Here is a 19,464-nt window from a genome sequence, read left to right as displayed (position 1 = left end):
CATATGTAGAATTACGACAAGGGAAGGGAAGTAAGATCAGCATATTGGTAGATGAGTGTGGTAATTTGGTAGAATGTACTCTCTGAACACTAGATGTACATACCATCCGTTTTCGAGCCATACTTAAAAAATATAATCATAAATTTTGTCAAGCCCACTAATTTTTAATTTCTGTACAGACCTATTTTCAAAGGATACTCACAGGACTGTGTGTAATTGGTTGTACTGTTGTTTTCAGTTAAATACTACACACATCAAAAAAAAGTTTTGCATCACCTCGGTTCCGAGAGTTCCGGAACCTGTACAAAAAATTGGAATAGAGATCAACATAAACTTCATTTCCGCCCTTTTTATTGCTCGTGAAAATTACACATTGCATGTTGTACCACCATACAGCGAGACCTTCAGAGGTGGTGGTCCAGATTGCTGCACACATGGGTACCTCTAACACCCAGTAACACGTCCTCTTGGATTGAAGCACGCCTGTATTCGTCGTGGCATGCTATCCACAAGTTCATCAAGGCACTGTTGGTCCAGATTGTCCCACTCCTCAACGGCGATAAGGTGTAGATCTCTCAGAGTGGTTGGCGGGTCACGTCGTCCACTAACAGCCATTTTCAATCTATCCAAGGCATGGCCGATAGGGTTCATGTCTGGAGAAAATGCTGGCCACTCTAGTCGAGCGATGTCGATATCTTGAAGGAAGTCATTCACAAGATGTGCACGATGGGGGCACGAATTATCGTCCATGAAGACGAGTGCCTCGCCAATACGTCGCCGATATGTTTGCACTATCGGCCGGAGGCTGGCATGCACGTATCGTACAGCCATTACGGCTCCTTCCATGACCACCAGCGGCGTACGTCGACCCCACATAATGCCACCCCAAAACAGCAGGGAACCTCCACCTTGCTGCACTCGCTGGACAGTCAGTCGAAGGCGTTCAGACTGACCGGGTTGCCTCCAAACACGTATCCGACGATTGTCTGGTTGAAGGCATCTGTGACACTCGCTGATGAAGAGAACGTAAAGCCGGTCCTAAGCGGTCCATTCGGCATGTTGTTGGGCCCATCTATACCGCGCTGCATGGTGTGGTTGCAAAGATGGACCTCGCCATGGACGTCGGGAGTGAAGTTGCGGATCATGCAGCGTACTGTGCACAGTTTGAATCGTACTGTGGCTGCACGAAAAACATTATTCAACATGGTGGCATTGCTGTCTCCCTCCTAGCCACAATCCGTAGGTAGCGGTCATCCACTGCAGTAGTAGCCTTAGCGAGGCATGTCATCGACAGTGCCTCTCTCTCTGTATCTCCTCCATGTCCGAAGAATTCCGAGACACCTGAACACTTCCCTTGTCGAGAGAGCCCTTCCTGGCACGAAGTAACAATGCAGACGCGATCGAACCGCGGTATTGATCTTCTAGGTATGGTTGAACTACAGACAACACGCGCCGTGTACCCCCTTCCTGGTGGAATGACTGGAATTGATTGACTATCAGAACCCCTGCGTTTAATAGGTGATGCTCCAATCATGGGTGTTTAGATCTCTGGGCTGGTTTAGTGACCTCTCTGAACAGTCAACTGGACTGTGTCTGTGATACAGTATCCACAGTCGACGTCTATCATTAGGAGTTGTGGGAACCGGGGTGATGCAAAGCATTTTTGATCTATGCATATTGTAATTTTTCATACTAACTTGCACTTTTGTACAGATATTCAAGGAGGAATAGGTGAGTGATTGCATGTAATGCTTTCTTCAAATACAATTTGGTTTGTAATTTTTGTACCGCCCTCCATATTTTTAAAGATACTCATGGGCCTATGCGATCTCATCCACATGACATAATTTCCAATTTCGTTTATGTTGTAGTTGTGGTCTTCAGTCCTGGTACTGGTTTGATGCAGCTCTCCATGCTACTCTATCCTGTGCAAGCTTCTTCATCTCCCAGTCCCTACTGCTGTCTACATCCTTCTGAATCTGCTTAGTATATTCATCTCTTGGACTCCCTCTACGATTTTTACCCTCCACGCTGCTCAGTACTAAATTGGTGATCCCTCGATGTCTCAGAACATGTCCTACCAACCGATACCTTCTTCTAGTCGAGTCGTGCCACAAGCTCCTCTTCTCCCCAATTCTATTCAATACCTCCTCATTAGTTATGTGATCTACCCATCTAATCTTCAGCATTCTTCTGTAACACCACATTTCGAAAGCTTCGATTCTCTTCTTGTCCCAACTATTTATCGTCCTCGTTTCACTTCCATACATGGCTACACTCCATACAAATACTTTCAGAAACGACTTCCTGATTTAAATCTATACTCGATGTTAACAAATTTTTCTTCTTCACTAACGCTTTCCTTGGCATTGCCAGTCTACATTTTACATCCTCTCTACTTCGACCATCATCAGTTATTTTGCTACCCAAATAGCAAAACTCCTTTCCTAATCTAATTCCCTCAGCATCACCCGACTTAATTAGACTACATTCCATTATCCTCGTTTTGATTTTGTTGATGTTCATCTAATATCCTCCTTTCAAGACACTGTCCATCCCGTTCAACTGCTCTTCCAAGTCCTTTGCGGTCCCTGACAGAATTACAATGTCATCGGCGAACCTCCATTTTTTTATTTCTTCTCCATGGATTTTAATACCTACTCCGAATTTTTCTTTTGTTTCTTTTACTGCTTCCTCAATATACAAATTAAATAACATCGGGGACAGGCTACAACCCTGTCTCACTCCTTTCCCAACCACTGCTTCCCTTTCATGCCCCTCGACTCTTATAACTGCCATCTGGTTTCTGTACAAATTGTAAATAGCATTTCGCTCCCTGTATTTTACCCCTGACACCTTCAGAATTTGGAAGAGAGTACTCCAATCAACATTGTCAAAAGCTTTCTCTAAGTCTACAAATGCTAGAAACGTAAGTTTGCCTTTCCTTAATCTTTCTTCTATGATAAGTCGTAGGGTCAGTATTGCCTCACGTGTTCCAACATTTCTACGGAATCCAAACTGATCTTCCCCAAGGTCGGTTTCTATGAATTTTTCCATTCGTCTGTAAAGAATTCGCGTTAGTATATTTCAGCTGTGACTTATTAAACTGATTGTTCGGTAATTTTCACATCCGTCAACACCTGCTTTCTTTGGGATTGGAATAATTATATTCTTCTTGAAGTCTGAGGGTATTTCGCCTGTCTCATTCATCTTGCTCACTAGATGGTAGAGTTTTGTTAGGCTTGGCTCTCCCAAGGCTGTCAGTGGTTCTGATGGAATGTTGTCTACTCTTGGGGCCTTGTTTCGACTCAGGTCTTTCGTTGCTCTTTCAAACTCTTCACACAGTATCATATCTCCAATTTCATCTACATCCTCTTCCAATTCCATAATATTGTCCTCTAGTACATCGCCCTTGTATAGACCCTCTATATACTCCTTCCACCTTTCTGCTTCCCGTTCTTTGCTTAGGACTGGGTTTCCATCTGAGCTCTTGATATTCATACAAGTGGTTCTCCTTTCTCCAAAGGTCTCTTTAATTTTCCTGTAGGCAGTATCTGTCTTACCCCTAGTGAGATAAGTCTCTACTTCCTTACATCTGTCCTTTAGCCACCCCTGCTTAGCCATTTTGCACTTCCTGTAAATATCATTTTTGAGACGTTTGTATTCCTTTTTGCCTGTTTCATTTACTGCGTTTTTGTATTTTCTCCTTTCATCAATTAAATTCAATATTTCTTCTGTTACCGAAGGGTTTCTACTAGCCCTCGTCTTTTTACCTATTTGATCCTCTGCTGCCTTCACTATTTCATCCCCCAAAGCTACCCATTCCTCTTCTACAGTATTTCTTTCCCCCATTCCTGTCAATTGTTCCATTATGCTCTCCCTGAAACTCTGTACAACCTCTGGTTCTTTCAGTTTATCCAGGTCCCATCTCCTTAAATTCCCACCTTTTTGCAGTTTCTTCAGTTTTAATCTACATTTCATAACCAATAGATTGTGGTCAGAGTCCACATCTGCCCCTGTAAATGTCTTACAATTTAAAACCCGTTTCCTAAATCTCTGTCTTACCCATTATATAATCTATCTGATACCTTTTAGTATCTCGAGGGTTCTTCCATGTATTCCAATTTCGTATTGAACTGTAATTACCGTGAAGAGCTCCACATCTGTAAAACCAGAAGGTGTGGATTATTGTGCCAAATGGTTGGAAATGAAGTGACTATTTTTGTGTACAGGGTGCCCATATTTAAGGTTCCAGATTCAAAACGCTGTACAGAGGGAGCCACTGCCCACAGTGACGTCAAATAAGGACAGCTTATTATTGACAGAGGGGGAAACGCCATGGAGCAAGAAAAAGAATTAACGGAAATTTGACCAGTAGGTGCCACTGTAAGCGTCAGAATATGAACACCAACAGACGTGCGCACGCGCGTACTCGGCTCTTCCTGAGTTTGCGTCCGGGACTAGCAACATAAATGTCTCCATGAAGGGTCATATGCTGCTCATAAGTCTCTTTTACAAGAGAGGCGACTGTACGCCAGTAAACCTGTAGAAATTCCAGACACTGAACGGTGTGAAAAAAGGCATTGGTCTGGTGTTTGCCAAAAGTCTGGAGAAAATCATTACACGATTAAAAAAGACCAACTTCTTTTGAGGTGCAGTTTGGCACAGGGAGGAAAGCAGTTTATCCGACGTCCGTCGAAGATGTGGCCACAGCACCGTAAGAGGGCCGAGCTGCGGTGTGTGATCATGCATGCACGAGGAACTGCATGAGAAGTGTCTGCGAGCACGGTGCATAAAATCCTGTGAAATATCCAGCATTGTAATCAATAGAAAATCACCAATGTTCAGCAGTTGCTTCCTGATGACCTGCCAGCAAGAGAAAAGTTGGCTCAGGAATTCCTTTCCCGCGTGGAAGCAAACAACGAATGATCGGGGAGTGTTCTGTGGACAGATGAAGCCTATTTCCATCTCCAAGTATATACCAATATACAGAACAGCGGTCTTTGGGTAACGGGAAGCACACACGCACATCAACTAGTATCATTACATTCTGTGAAGGTACCTGTGTGATGTGGGTTGACGGAATCGTTTTTTCAGGAAGATGAGTCTTGCGGGTTTTGTTACCTGTACTATCGCTGGTAAACGCTACGAGAGCCTTTTTCGCAACAACGTCATCCCACTCTTTCTAATGCGTTGATACGGCAGCACAATTTTTGTGCAAGACGACGCTCCTCCGCACGTTGCACAGCTAGTGAAGCGGCTCGTGAGGCTCATTTCGAAAATGCTCGAATTATCAGCCGTCATTTCAGTACAGCCTGTCCATCCACAGCATCTGATCTTCATCCGTGTGACTTCCGTCAATGGGGTTATCTGAAAGATGTGCTCAGCGCTCAGGTACGAACGCACCTAAATGGAAGGCAGGCCTCGCGCAATGCATTCTGAACGTGAGTGACCTCTAAACACACCGATCTGCTGTGGAACATGCTGTTTCTTGATTTCATCTTGTGGCAGAAAACGGTAGACTGCATACAGAACATGCCTTGCGCCAGTCTCAAAATAGTTAGAAACTGAAGTCATTTCGATTTTTGTGCGATTTTTACGCCAGGACAGTTAAAAACCGACATAATTCGGCTTCTTTTTTAGTTTTCGCCCGGAAGCCAATTAATAACCGATGGCATTTTGCTTTTTATGCTGTTTTTGGCCGTAGGACGATTAAAAACCGGCGTCATTTTGCTATTAATGCGGTCTTAGGCCCCAGAACAATATTACAAACCTGTCACATTTTGCCTCTCATGCTGTTTGTGGCCTCGGGATGGTTAAAGAACGATTTTTCCCTTGCAATGTGCTACGACCTTACCGTGTTGGATGGCCTTACGAAACTAACAGTTCCACAACTGCTGATTACCAAACTTTTGCAGTCATGGTATAATGTGCAACTCAAACCACAGCCGTCGTACCAGCATTCATCTGCCATTTGTAGCCGATCCCATTTACGTTAAGACGCTTACAGCGCCGCACCGTGTATTAGTAAATTTTTCATCAATCTTTTTCTTCTTCTTTTTTTTGTTCCATGACTTTTCAGTCTGCGTCAATAATATGCTGTTCAAATTTGACATCATTCAGAAGAGTGGTTTAGCGTTTTGAAACTGAAACTGCAATTATGAACATGCTCTATAGGTCTCTATCTGATTCTTCCCCTTATAGCTGCTGAAAGCAACACACATGCTGGGAGTCATGAAGCGCCCACCAGCTTACAAGACGAGCGTCCTGTCGCCGCCATGATCTTGCTATCATCTACTGAATGGATGCCGGCTCCCTGTGCAAATTGGGGCATACGACAAGGCCAATCGCTCTTCCCATGGAGGTATATCTCCTGCCGACTCCACCGTGGTCGGTCGTTCGCCTCTTGCGGATTGGCTCACTGATTTCTAGAGACTCGGCGAGCAGGGCACGCAGCTGAGTGAGGTAATCAGACAAACTTGGCGTTCCGAAGAAAAGTCGTCGACTCAAAGTACGATAGAAGCTGTCACTGGCAGGGTTACTACATTCATGACCACTCAAATCTTTGGAGAAGGCAGTGCTGTTAAAAATACGAGATATATCAGATGATTGGTGTCATCACCACAATGAATGGTGATCACCACAACTGAAGAAGCTGTATGATATTTCTTTAGATAACAACCACCTAAACGTCTGTGTGACTTGCTACGAAAATAGTTCATATGTAAGCTCTATGTTCAAACCTACAATCCAGGAGAATGACACTTGGGACGAGGAACAATTGTGAGACAGTAAGATGCGAGCACAGTAGACATTGTACTGCAGACGAGACTGAAAACTAAAAGTGAAAGGACTGAGGCAGTTGAAACTACTATGAAAGAACATTTTATTGCAGCGAGATCCACCAGCTACTGTTCTCCTTGGGCATTCCTCCGAATTTTCCGTGGAAGAATGCCTTCCACTAAAACCTTAGTACTTTCATACAAAATTGTCCTGCCTGTGGCATATAAAGGTGCGTCGAAAAATATATCTACAAAGTAATTGTGTGTGTTTTTAGTGAAAAGCGATTCCATCTTGTGCTAATAATGTGATGTGTAACCTCACTTGCAGTGATGTGAGTGATCAATAGCAGATACGTAGAGAGTTAGTACATTCGTGATTCAGTTTCATTATTCCTGTAACTTTCTCCGAATCTCTTGCTGTAAACGTCTCAGTGATCGATTTAATCTCGTATGATGGAGGTATGTATTTATGGATTGTTATGTTACAAACACTGCCATTTTGCAACTCAAAATTTCACACTTTATGTTTTTCCTCAGTATCACATCGCAAACACTGCACATTTTGAGCGTGCAATTAAATTTTTCATACATTGTGTATTTTTTCTGCGTTTCATGCCTTAAACTTTGCCAGAGGAAGATTATATTTCTTAATTCATATACGTTTCTTTGACTCTATGTCAAAGACATTCCCAGTGAATAATTCAGTATTTCATACTTCATCTATCACTAATATTGTTATTGAGAAATTTAATTTATTTTAATTCATGTTCATTTTAATAATAATTGAGTAAGTCAATTTAATTTTTCGTAATTCACGTGTGTTTTTCTGTGTGTCATGCCATATATTCTACTAATGGACAGTTTAGTTTCATAATTCATGTATATTTTTCTTTGTTTATGTCACAAACTTTGACAGATAATTTTTTTAAATTTATGTATCTCTCTACGGTTACTGTCACAAACTTCGCCAGTGGGCAGCTTTTTTTTTTTTTTAAGTTTGTTTTTCTGTGTATCATGTCATATACTTTGTCAGTGACCAGTTCAGTATCATACTCCATTATTTTTTATTTTTAGTCTCATGAGACAGACTTTGCCAGTTAGCAGTTTCATAATTCATATATGTTCCTGAATCTCATTTCATAGACTATGGAAATTCAATCTTCCACACTTATGTATGGTATCTAAGGGTCAGGCCATAAACATATCCAGAGCAAACTATAATTTTTCTTAACTCTTGTATGTTTTAGTGATAGTTGGGTTTGAAACTTCACCAATGATCTGTTCAGTTTTCCACAATTGATGCATGTTGTCCTGAGTGTAATGTTGTAGACTGCCTGTGGCCAATACTGTTTCATAATTGATAGATTCTTCAGTGTCATGTCATACACGTACCCAGAGAACAATTTTATCTCTTATAACACAAATATGTTTTTACGGATCATTACAATACAAATTGTGGCTCAGGTCAGATCAGTTTTTCAGAGTTGATGTCAATTTTTCTGAGTAACATATAATAAATTGTGCTAGGGTGCATTGAGCTTTTTGTAATTAATGCATCTTTGTCTGTCATTTCACAGGCATCACAAGTGGTAAATGCAGTTTTCCATACTTATATATATATATATATATATATATATATATATATATATATATATATATATATAATGTGTGTGTGTGTGTGTGTGTCATGTGATTAACTGTGCCATCTCAGCTTGATGTTATTAATTACACCTATAAGAAACTTGTTTTAATTAATGTACATTTTAATGACAATTTAATAGAAATTTTTTCCAGGTGACAGCCCATGTATAATACTCTAAGTTTCATGTCATACATTTAGTTAGTGGGTAATTCATTTTTATAATTCATCTTTGTTTTTGTGAGTGTTATACCATAAACGTTTCAGTGAGCACTTGAATCACTAATAAGTCATAAATGTTTTTCTCAAGACTTGTGCTACAAACTTTACCAGTGGGCAATAAAATATTTTATTATATATGTTTGTTTTCTGAGTATCAGGTCATAGACGTTGCACATTGGCAAACGAAAATTCAGTTCTTCATAATTATGTTTTTCTGAGTCCCATGTCACATATTTTGCTAGTGGGTGAGTCTAATTTAAAAAGAATCGTATATTATTTTTCTGAGTGTCATGTGTTAGTCTTTGCCAGTGGGTAGCTCAGTTTCATAATTCATGTGTATATTTGTGATTGTCTTGTCATAGACTTTGTCTGTGGATAATTCTGCTTCACATATTTCATGTCAGTTATGTTACTGTCATGTCATAAACATTTCAGTTGGGCAATTTAGTTTTTTTCTAATTCATGTATATTTTAACAGCATATGTGTTAGAAAAATTGTCAGCAGTCAATTCAGCTTTTCGTAATTAAGATGTTTTGTGAGTGTCATGTGATTCACTTTGCTAGTGGGGAGCTGAATTTCTCGTACATCATGAATGATATCTGAGGGTCAGGTCATACACTTCACCAGTGAGAACATTAATTTTACTTAATTTGTGTATATTTTAATGATAGTTGTATTACAGACTTCACCAGTGCTCAATTCGCCTTGTCATAATGAACTATTTTTTCTGATTGTCTTGTCATAGATTTTGCCAATAGGCAAATCAGTTTCATAATTGTTTTAGGTTTTTCTGAGCTTCATGTCATAAACTTTGTCAGTGAGCAATTTAATCTCTCATAAATGATGTTAGTTTTAACAGATCGTTGTGTTACAAACTTTATCGGTGGGTAGCTCAGTTTTCCATGGTTAAACATTGTTTCTCTGTTATTTAACAAACGCTGCCAGATGCCACTTCAATTTTTCGTAAATCATGAATTCATTTCTAATTATATCGTAGATGTTGTCAGTGGGCCAGTCAATTATTCGTACTGTACGTGTTTTATCTGAGTGTAATGTCATTACCCTTGCCAAGAAGTAATTTAAATTTTCTTAATTTATGTACATTGTAATGGTAACTGTGATAGAAACTGGAAACAAAGTGTTAGAAAGGGTGAATAATGTGAGCTCTTTGGAGTCTGGTGTACTATAAACAGCAGTGACAATATTCACGACAATGACCAGTGTTAGTCACTGTTTTTACCGAACTGTTCCAAGTTTAATCATACTGTAGAGCATAATGTACTTTGAAGTTGTTATCTTGAATGCATCTTACTGGGTTGTCGTGTACTTTAAAACGTTCACTGTCGCCGCAGAGACATTCAAACTGTTTATTGTGTGTGGTACTTCTTTTGCCTGAACTGTAAGTTAGCGACCGTGAATGCTGAAAGTAGAAAGATTGTGGTTTCGTGATCGACGAGTTAATGTGAACGTCGTACTATTTTAAAACTGTTTATAGGCGATAGTTAATTGAATCACACGATTCAGTTATTAATCGCCTATAAACAGTGTTAAAACAGAAACGTTATTTTCGTGCACATACGACATTCGTTTTATACAGAAACAAATAGATCCGAGTGAACAGTAATCAGAAGAACACCAAAGAGGATAATATTAACGCATGAAGGTTAATATTCCAGGTACTGGACACATTTGCTGCAACTAGACACTTGAGAGGGCTACTTTAATTACGCTCACAGTACCGACGAGCCTCTGTCGACGTCACAATGCATAGATCACGTAGACAAAAGCTACAGTGCACAGCGCACTTCCTGTATAAAGACTAAAAAGTTTTAAACATTTCAAAATGTAATTTTTGTTTCTTTTGTGACAAACATGTCTTAATATACGATTTCCTTAAATAAAAGTGGTTTCTGTAGAGTATATTCGCTATCAGTGTTGACAATGTTGATCCCACCATGAGCGGTAATCACTATTATTTGCAACTCAACGATTCTCTATATTTTATTGTACTCGTTTGTTAGGACACTTACGTACCACTAACGTAATACTCAGTTTTGAGCTTTGCGACATTTATATCTCAGTTCTATATACTACTAGCATGTAGCGAGATGCTTTCGGAACTTGGAGAAAAGGACTGCAGACCATGGGGTGGATATGTAGAAGGTCGTGAGCGAAAAAAATGGAGAATTGTTTATTTGTAGGTGGCACATTGCACCACTTCATAAACATCATAGCAAATCACCATCTTCTCCATTCCAAAAATATCCAAATTAATTTTGTTTTCTGATACATCACAGACATCGTTTGGAAACATTACAACACACCTTAGTAATTCTCCTGGTTTCTACATAATTTGTCTCTGCTGAACGTATATGGCTTAGAGACCTTCACTGAATGTAAAAAAAAACACTGCTCTTTGGTATGTCACAATCATCTTCTAACATCATGGTGAAAACTTGTGTATGATATTTCATGTTTTTCATTGTATGAAGAATAAATGTGCTTTGGTACCAATTTGTTGTAAATATTTAACTCTCAAAAGTCTAGATTCACATGAAAATCTGGATCTACCTAGCTTCATGGAACATGTGTGTGTCCCGCTTTACAGATTTGCAGTACACGACAGCTCAAAATTCTTTTATTAGAAAATTGTATTATTTATTACGAAGGAAGACCCATTTTGACCTTTTATTTTTCAAATATACGCAAGCTAGATATTATACATGAAAGATTTAAACATTTTTTTTGTAGGGATGTGCTTTTGTGAAATTGTGTAGTGTTTTATCAGCGGCAATTACATGTTTTGTTTTGGTATGTTATAGAACGTGTAAGCTGTGGCACTCACCATTAGATTCCGAGCACCAACAAATCATGACAAGGCTGGTCGTTCGCTATTAATGAAAGGGATATTATAGGCAAAAACTTTGAATTTAACAGCCGCAGCTACCTAAACGAAGTTTACATTCAGTAGGATCTCATATTACAGCATATAAATCTCTAGCTGCAAAGTTTTTGGCTGTTTTTGTGTAAGTGAACAATAATGCAGCCTGTTTCATCATCATTTGCGAAATTATTTGTGGGATTTCCTTGTTTTATGTTCTTTTGGAGTTTGTTAGCCACCCTTTCATGATTATTTCAGTTAACTTTGAAAGTAAGACGGATTCTTTTGGGTTTTAAATAACCAAAATTCACTATCAATCTTACGCAAAGTAGATCTCTGAGAACCGTTTTCTTCACACATGTCTATCTTATGTCCCCAGTAAAGTGTTATTTTATTTCTGTCTTGACGGGATCTATTCATTTTAGTGGTCGTGCAATTGCTCTTATCTGGTTTGTTTGCTTTGAGTTTGAAACGTGGGGTTCGAGAGTACGTTGGAATTGCTGTTAACATAACAGAACAGGAGTGACTGTTGAGAAAAAATACTATGTGAAAGGTTAGATGCTGTTAATGAACCACAGACGGAAACGTCAGAAAACATAGAAAGAGTTTGCCAGTAATTACAAACTGTCAAAAAAAAGGTAGAAAAATCACAGAACTATGTGCATGGAATGTTAGATGTGTTGGGTGGAAAAGTAGTTGGACATTTGAAGGCTTTAGAAGTACAGTACTTACATAACAAAATACATCGCATACTATCAAAAATGAACAGCCAAGACGCTTGTAGAAAAACTTTGAAGCCCATAGTTGTTAAGGACGAACATGGGAATGTCGAAGCACAAAGTGACAGTGATCAGTTTTTCAGAAATACAGTAAGGAGAATGAAGCAGAAGTGGAAGGAATTAATGTGACTGCTTCCGAAAATTAGGGTAAAGTAGGTGATTTAGGTAGATGATGATGTTTAAGTCAATAAATTGTTGGGGCAACTTTTATTGAAGCACGTGCAGTGTGATGGTAACATTGACAACGTATTTTGTGATCATAGCGTGCAAATAAACTCCATTTCCGTTTTAAATACTGCTAAAAACCACCTAATGTTCAGAAACGTTAATCTTATATAAGACGGTATTAGATTAAAGAGAAAATAATTGATTTGGGGCAAATATGCTCTAGGAAGACACAAATATTTTAAAGAACTTACCACAGCATATTTACTGGTCTAGAGGTTCAAGGGTGAACAGATTGATATAATACGAGTTTATCAGACACATCCAAGGTATAATTGGAAGTATGAGAAAGTGTTAAACTCAGTTAAAACATTCATGCAATATAGGGAAAGGAAGTGATTTTGATTATGTTTTGGAGGAGAATTTGCCTTATCAGAAGAGTTACAGGTTGACAGGTCAGAACTATAGACTAAAAAATTTGTTAAACAGTGAGACGGGTATTGGTAATTGATAATCTGGCTGTTATCAGTAGAGAAGCGACAATTTTGGTTAGATTATGAATTGTGGAAACCAACAGGAATGGTAGAGAAGTAAATGGAAATGAACGTTTGGCATCATTGGGCGGGAGGCCCCTTACGGGGCAGGTCTGGCCGCCTTTGTGCAGGTCTTATGACATTCGACGCCACACTGGGCGACCTGCGCCCCGGAATGGGATGAAGTGATGATGAAGGCAACACAACACCCAGTCCCTGAGCGGAGAAAATTCCCAATCCAGGCGGGAATTGAACCCCAGCCCATAGGACGGCAATCCGTCACGCTGGCTATTCAGCTATCGGAGCGGACATGGTAGAGGAGGAATCAGTTGTGACAAAGCAAACCTCAGGAAATTCACTACTCTTCAGTATATATACGAGCAGTAGCATATATAGGGTCACAAGCTGTTGCAATGATGTTCCTCACTTTAGTTTCCTGCTCTGCTTCCTACTCTCTGTATCTGTTAAAACAACTTTTGAATTATCAAACTATTCAGAGCAGAGATTGAGTAGTTATAACGTGATTTGACTATCTTCTCAAATGTGACATAGATCTCAATGATGATGAGATGATAGGGTGGTTTTAAGTGAAAGCTCTGTAAATCAACAAGAATAAGATAATTATTGGCGAATATGTCTCTGCATTAAATTCAAGAATACCAATAAAGAGCTAGGCTGGTATGATAGTTTAGACCACGTAATATGAAGCGAAATAAGAAAGGGTTTAGAGTTTGTAGTTTCTGTGTAGAAATAGTGACTGAAGGATTGTTTAACTGATGTGTGTTGTGTGTGTGTGTGTGTGTGTGTGTGTGTGTGTGTGTGTGTGTGAGAGAGAGAGAGAGAGAGAGAGAGAGAGAGAGAGAGAGATGGTTAGGAAAAATATTACATAATTAGCTGCATAAAGAATATATTGGTGAAAATAATGATGAAGTAGGCGAAGAATGGTAAGACATGCTGATGGTTGGAATATGTGACAAAGGCTAGAGACGAGAGAAATAAGGTAAGGTGATGGGAAGAGAATATTATAGGTAGAAGTTCTTAGGAACTCATCATGGTGTAGTCAAGAGGGCTGAGTGCAATTCAATCTAGAATCAAGTGGAAGGAACTTGAAATATTTTTGTGGGATCAGTAAGCGATGCAGGAAGTGAGGATTAATTAAGTGCTCTGCAGCATGACGTATCGAAGGAGGGTTAGTTAAAACAGAACATGAAAACTGTACACAGCCACAATAAAAATGTAGTGTAATAATAATAGGGGAATATAAATGGGACTATTTTTTAAAATCTGCCAAGAAATAGATGTAACTGGCCGTTAACTGTATCCAAAAGGATTAATTGATGTACAGTTGTGTAATTTTGCTTTCGAAAACAAAGACAGTGAATTTAATGAGTGGTGTAGGTATTGATTGTAGTACTTAGGGTCCAGAATGTGGACTCTCTCCCAGTGTTGGTGAGTTGTTGGACTCACTTACAACCTTGGTTAATTTGTTGGTAAGGGGGGGGGGGGGTATTACATATGACTTCTTATTTAAGGGATTTTGTAGTTTAGTGGATTTAAATATTGATTTTGTAGCGAAAAATTAAGCTGACAACCAGAATGAGATGTTTGGTAATATGATGAGACAAGTAATTAATAGCTTTGGTAATCTGATAAGAGTTGTATCACAGTGTTGAACAGTATGCTCCAGCAGATATGAGATAAAATAAGGAACACGAATGCAATGATAATTTGCAAGCGAATTTATTGTTTTAAAGCACAGAAAATTGTCACTACTTTGACTCAAGGATTACGTAACCATAAATGAATAAATTAAAAATCCATTTGAAAGTTTGTCATAGAAAGTGAAAATTACTGTAGGTAAACATCCAATTAGATGACTTCAATATATAAATTTTTATAACCATTTATTTTGCCTGATTTTTTAAATTCTAACAATACTAACATCTCTTATTGCTAATTCTGAGAACATAATATTGGTTATTTCTTCAGTCATTGAATTCTTGAGCATTATTATTTTGTAAGATACTATTTTTCATTATTGTTAGTTACATTTCATATTAATCCATGATACATTGCTGGCTCTTGTTTGTTGACTTGAACCTAATTTTCAGTATTTAAATTTGATACACTCAAATGTAAAAAGTTTTATGCAGTCGTATTACTTGCATGTGGCAAAAACACCTTATCTCAACAGCTTCTCAGAATATCTCATCATAATCTGGGAGGCACATATTGAGATATTGGCCAATACAATAGAAATGTATCTTTCTTATTTCTTTTCCTTTGTTTCTTTTTATTCTGTACACATATCTTTGATATTTTCGAGTATTTTTTGCTTTGTTCTGTGGTATGAAATAAACTACTTTATGTCTGCTTATATTGCTACATGACTCTGATCTTAGTGAAGCATGCAAAGTATCAATGTATGTTTGCTCTTCTATATGACGCTTTTGTTAAATGCGCTTTGTTAAACAAAAAGTACTATTACAGATATATGAAATATGGTCTGAGACAGATATCAATAGTGGCAGTCTAAAAGTGACAGTGAGTGGTGTGCAGTGCTGTGGAGTATAAGCGTTTCTGCGGTGTGATAATTTTCGACAGAGCCACACAAAATTTATGGCCACATTCTGATTTTTTGGTCAACGTTTAAACTAAGTTTCGATGTGAACGTTATGAAACGAAACGTTAGACTGTGTGAAAATTGTAATTTTCATGGAGTTCTATAAACAGCGGTGACAATGCTCACACAAATGGAGAGTGATTAGTGTTGTTAGCACCCAACTGTTTTGCTGATAATTGAACTCTACGAACTAATCTGAAGTTATCTTGTTTGCATCTTAATGGGTTTTTATGTGCATCAAAAAATTAATTGTTGCTCTGAAGACTTTTTTTTTACTGTTTAATAGGCGTGGTACTGTTTTCGCCAGAACTGTGGATTGGTGACCTTACTGCTAAATGTGAATGGACTGAGTTTCACGATGGCGGGTTACAGAAAATGTTATGCTATTTTGAAACTGTTTACGGGCCATTGGTACCTGAGACATATGTGTAAGAAATGTAATTGCCATGCACATACGACTTTGAATTCATACAGCAATGTCTCCATCCGACCGAACGGTGATCAAAGGAATACCAAGGAGGGAAATCTAGCCGCCTGGAGAGTCATATTCCAAGCCAGAAGACACACTCACTGCAATTTCACCGCTGATGGAGCTACATTAACTACGCCGCCAGCGCCACAGAGCTACCGTCGACGTCACAACTCACTGACCAGGCGCAGAAAACCTGCACTGCATGGTTCTCTTCCCTTACATAGAGTAAAATCGTCGTAAACCGTTCCAAATGAAATTCCTTTTTCACTTTGTGAGGAACTTTCCTTACAATTTGCTTTTCTTAAATAAATGTGTCTTCTCTAAAGGGTGTTCACAGTCAGTATTGACATTGTTGACTCCATGTAAACTACTCATTACTATTAACTACTTCCGTTTTTCTCTATATCTTATTGTAATTGTTATTGCATGTGTCTAAACGTATTCATTTGGACAGATATGTTTCCATGAAAGTGTGTTGTGTTTCAGTAAATGCAGTTACTTGTTTGGTTTGGTATGTGGCACCCCTCATTAGATTATGAGCACCGACCAATCATAGCAAGGCTGCCCATTCACTAATGGTGTACAGCACACTATCGGCACAAACTTGGAATCTGACAGCTGTAAGCTCCATAAATCGTGTTTATAATCAATATAGCATTGTATCACCGCATACTCACGACACTGCATGAGATTGTTTGGCTATTTATTTGTAACTGAACGTAGCCATTATGGCCTAAAATAAAAATTGCAGCCTATTTTTTCATCGTTGACGAAATTATTTTGTTGGATTTTCTGTGTTTTATATTCTTTTCAAATTGCTAGCAAACTCTGAAGCTGTTTTTTGCTTAACTTCTGAAGTGTGTTTTTCTTTTTCAAGTTTCAATAATCGAAATTCAGAGTCAAAAATCACGCAAAATAGATCTCTGAGATCGGCTTTCTTCAGATACTTTCCCAGGGGTCACTTAAATTTTTCGTAATCCGTGTATGTTTACTCTTGTTTCATGTCACAGACATTCATAATGTTACATACTTCACGTTTATTTCTCTGAGCATTATGTAATAAGCACTGATAAAGTTCAACATAGTTTCTGTAAAGACAAATATTTTTCTGACTGCCAAGTCATTCATTTTGCCAATGTGTAATTTAATTTCATGATTCTGGAATGTTTTCCCTGACGTTCATGTCATAGACTTTCCAAAGCGCAATGCAATTTTTACTACTTCACATGTATGTTAACTGAGTTTCATGTCATTAACTCTCCCAGTGAGAAATTTTATTTATCGTATTTCTTGCATGTGTTATCGCTAATGCTATTAGAAATTTGGCAGGAGTTAATTTAATTTTTCTGAGAATCATCTCACAGATGCTGTCAGTGGGCATTTCATTTTCATAATTTATGTTGGTTTTTCTGAATGTTATATCATAAACATTGCCCAGATGAAATTAAATTTTTCATAATTCATGTTGGTGTTGCTGAATGTCATATTACATAATTTTCCGCTAGTGGAATCAGTTTCGTAAGTCATGTTTCCTTTTCCGAGTGTCTTTTGATTGACTTTGCACGTGGGTAGCTCAGGTTCATAATTCATATATTTTTCTGGTACACTAATTCCATAGACTTCGAAAGTGTACAATTCCACATCTTATACTTCATGTAAGATTTCCTAGTAGAAAAAGGAATTTTTTTCAGGGTGACTTTTAATTCTCCTTAATTTAGTGGTATTTGTGTTAGGAAAATTGCAGTATTCCATAATTCATGCGTGTTTCCTTCATAGTTATGTCGTGGACTTTGCAAATGGCTAGTTGAACTTTTCATACTTATTTTAAATTATCATTGTGCCAGATCCTAAGCCTTGCCAGTGAACAGCTCAATTTTTCTTAATTCATGATTATTTTAATCATAGCAGTGTTTGGAAATTTTGCAGTGGGCAGTTCGACTTTTGATCATTCATGTTCACAATAGGCTTCGCCAGTGGACAGTGTGAGTTCCTAATTCGTGCATATATATCTGATTTTTGTGTCATGAACGTAATATGAGAGGGATTTCATGTTTATTAAATTTTCATATTGTTATAATGTTTTTGTGTCAGAAACTTTGCTAGTGAACAAATCAGTTTTTCATGGTTCAAATATGTTTTATGAGCACATGGTCAGCTAGTGCAATGGACTGGGACTGCAGGTAGGTCACAGTTAGTGGGAACATGGATCGGCCATGAGGCATGTCAAGGAAGTACATGCAGTTGCAAAGATCCTGTGTCCTGGATGGCGCAGTGATTAATGCACATGCCTAGTAAGCAGGAGATCCCAGGTTCATATCCCAGTCCAGTGCACATTTTTGCTCATCGCCATTTAGTCTGCTTAATGTTCTGCTGAAGCTGACAGCAGTGATGCACTTCAAGTTACATCAAACATGGATGTAACTATCATATTACAGACATTACCAATGGACAGTTCAGTTTCATTATTCATATATGTTCTTCTGAGTATTATGTGATACACTTTTCCAGTGTGCAGACCAGTTTCATAATGCAAGTATTTTTTTGTTAAGTGCCATGTTCCAGAATTTGTCAGTATGTAATTCAGTGCAAGTCATGTATGTTTTTCAGAGTCTCATAGCATATTCTTTATAATTGGATTATGAAATTTCATAATTAATTTATGTTTATGTGAGTGTCATGTCATTTACTTTGCCAATGGCACGTTAGTTTTTTGTAACTCATACATGTTTTCTCAGTATAATGTTATAAACTTTGCACATTTGCAATTGAATTTTTGTTAATTCTAAATGTTTCTACAATAGTTGCATAAAAACTTTATCAGAAAACATTCAATTTCTCATAATTAAAGTATGTTTATCTGAGCATATTATCACAGGTTTTGCTAGTGGGTGATACAATAATTCATATATTTATTTCTGTCATGATAGCCTCTTTCATTGCTTATTCAAGCTACAGAATACATTTTTCTAAGTGTCATGTCATAGACGTTGAGAAGGAGCAATTCAACTTTCTATAACTAATATACGTTTCTACAGAATCATGATATAAAAGTCGCCAGGGAGCAAGATAATTTTGTGACTAATATATTGTTAATGTTATTAGTTAACATTTCAGCTTTCAGTAATTATGTATCCCTCTCAATTCTTTGAGTGCCACCCAACCTATATTTAAAAATTATGCCAGTGGATATTTCAATTTCTATTTTTTACGTGTTTGCTTTTGTTCACATTTACTCTACAAATGTTATGTATTATGCCATATAGCAATTCATCTTTCTGTGTAATTACCTTAGTAAAATCTCAATGTGTTCAAACAAAAAATATGTATGTCTATACAGAGTGATGATTTATTTTGGAATGTTACAATA

The sequence above is a fragment of the Schistocerca americana genome, chromosome 3 (assembly GCF_021461395.2).
Source record: "Schistocerca americana isolate TAMUIC-IGC-003095 chromosome 3, iqSchAmer2.1, whole genome shotgun sequence".
In the NCBI taxonomy this organism is placed as follows: Eukaryota; Metazoa; Arthropoda; class Insecta; order Orthoptera; family Acrididae; genus Schistocerca; species Schistocerca americana.
Note: the sequence above shows the minus strand (reverse complement) of the source record.